The sequence below is a fragment of the Hypanus sabinus genome, unplaced genomic scaffold (genome assembly GCF_030144855.1).
Source record: "Hypanus sabinus isolate sHypSab1 unplaced genomic scaffold, sHypSab1.hap1 scaffold_293, whole genome shotgun sequence".
In the NCBI taxonomy this organism is placed as follows: Eukaryota; Metazoa; Chordata; class Chondrichthyes; order Myliobatiformes; family Dasyatidae; genus Hypanus; species Hypanus sabinus.
In genome coordinates, this window is record NW_026781079.1 from 350,133 (window position 1) to 352,500 (window position 2,368).

Consider the following 2,368-nt stretch of genomic DNA (forward strand, 5'->3'; position numbering starts at 1 on the left):
AGAAAATTGGAATTTGCACAGGAAATGCCCTTTAGAGGACTAGACTTGATGGTGCAGATATAAACTGTGCACATATAAGGAATAAATAAGGTGAGATAGGACAACCTTGTCTCACTCCCCCCACTCACATCAAACCTCGGGGAAGTCCCCAACTTCGACTTTATAGAACTATTAGCGTTTGTGTTCAAAGCCTTAACAGCCTTAAAAAAAATGGACCAAACCCAAATCTACCAACAGCAGTGAAGATAAACTGATGCTGAATAGTGTCAAAAGCTTTGCAGAAATATAAAAACAGCATAAAACTATCATTTTGAACAAGATGAGAATAATCAATAAGACCTAAAACTACTCTGACGTTGTTAGAGATACGACAACCCTTCATGAAACCTGACTGTCTTTCATCTGTTATGTGTGCTGAACAAACCAGATGGAAATGGGGTCCAGAGCTGACCCCCCAACCCCCCCCCCCGGGAACTATGCTGCTAATGAGAGAGAGAGATGAAGAGAGATGAAGAACAGAGGGAGAGGCATCTGGCACAGATAAGAGAGAGAGAGAGACACGGATGATTTATGTATTATGGCTTCTTCACTGATTGTTTACCATTTGCTGCAATGACACTCCTTTGCTCATTAACATTCTTGCTGAGACAGCAGGGAGTGGCCTAGTTTGATGGACATGGACATGATCAGTTGATGGATGGCTGATACCCCATGAAAGGGGGGATAAAAGACAGGTCTGTGGAGACACCCTCAGACACACCAGTGGACACTGAAAGAGTGTTGTGCACCCACAGGAAGGGGTGGGGGGCCTGGAGGATCGGTTCAGGAGAATCGGTCCGGAGCACGGTGGATGAAGGCAGACCAGTGGGGACGTGTGTGTGTGTCCGCCCTTGCCTGGGTGAAGAGTCCATCACTGAAGGACGGTCTAGCCTGCAATGGAAGGGTCAAAATTGGTGACCTCAACGGTACAACGGAACGAGAAGACGACGGAAGGTTTGCCTGCTGCAACTGCTCATCTCTCTCTCTCTCTCTCTAACTTTGCAACACAACAACAACTACGTCAGCACGAACTGAACTGAACTCTATATTCTCTTATGACAATTCATTTACCCCAAGACTTTGATAGAGCTTGGTTTTGATTCTTATTCCTACACCTGTATTTATCATTGCTGACCTGTTTTATATTGGTATTTTTGATACTGTATTGCTTAGTTTACTAATAAACACCTATAGTTACAGTACCACCAGACTCCAACGTATCATTCCATTTCTGCTGGTCTGTTAACCCAGATACGGGGTACGTAACACATCATTAATCAATGGTAAAACTACTTTCATTCTGTTAGCAAAGATTTGGGCCAGAATTTTATCATCAGTATTGAGAAGGCAAATAAGACGCCAATTATCGAAAACTAATTTATCTTTTCTTGGTTTAGGAATTAAAGTAATAAGGTCATGTGTTAAAGAAGTGGGAAGACATTCTTTATCAATACATTCTCAAAGCAATTTTAGTAAAAAGGGATTAAAGGTGTCTGAAAGCATCTTATAATATTCTGCAGTCAGACTGTCCACACCCAACGACTTATTATATTTTTAGTTTGAAATGGCAGCCTTAACCTCTCCCAGGGTAATAAGAGCATCACACAGGTCTTTCTGATCATTGGACAGGTTCCTAAGAATATTAATATCATTCATGAAATGCAGTGTGGATGCTTCACTATACTTTGAGCTATGTAGTTTACTATAAAGAGCAGAACAATACTTTGCTATTTTTAGACTCTTCTGTAATCACATCATCAATATTAAACTGATGAATGGAATTGAATTGGCAACACTGCTTTTCTAAATGAAAGAAATAAGCTGTACTCTGTTCACCCTCTTCCAACCACCGTTTTCTGGATCTCATATATGCACCTTCTGCCATTATAAGATAAAGATGGTTTAACTTATCCTTTAACAAAGCCAGCTCCTCTTTATCTTTTCCGGAAAGGTTATCTGGAAACAATTCACATAAATGTGCAATCTTTGAGATCAATGATTGTTCTTCCAATTTTCTTTTCTTTACCAAATCACTACTGTATTCCCTAAAGAATTTGGCAGATTCAAATTTTAAAAGTTCCCAAATTGTAGAGAAATTATTCTCTACCATCGCTTTATGTAAAAAGCTGGTTGCCAGCTTTTTAATGTGCAAAGAGACAACTTCATGCCCAAAATGGAATTATTTAATTTCCAATAAGATTTAAAATTGGATTCAGCTGAAGATAATGCAATTTGTATATGGATAGCTTTATGATCTGTTAAAGGTGAGGGAAAAAAATTAAAAGTGACATGATTATTTCTTAAGGTATCGGATAGTAACCAGTAATCT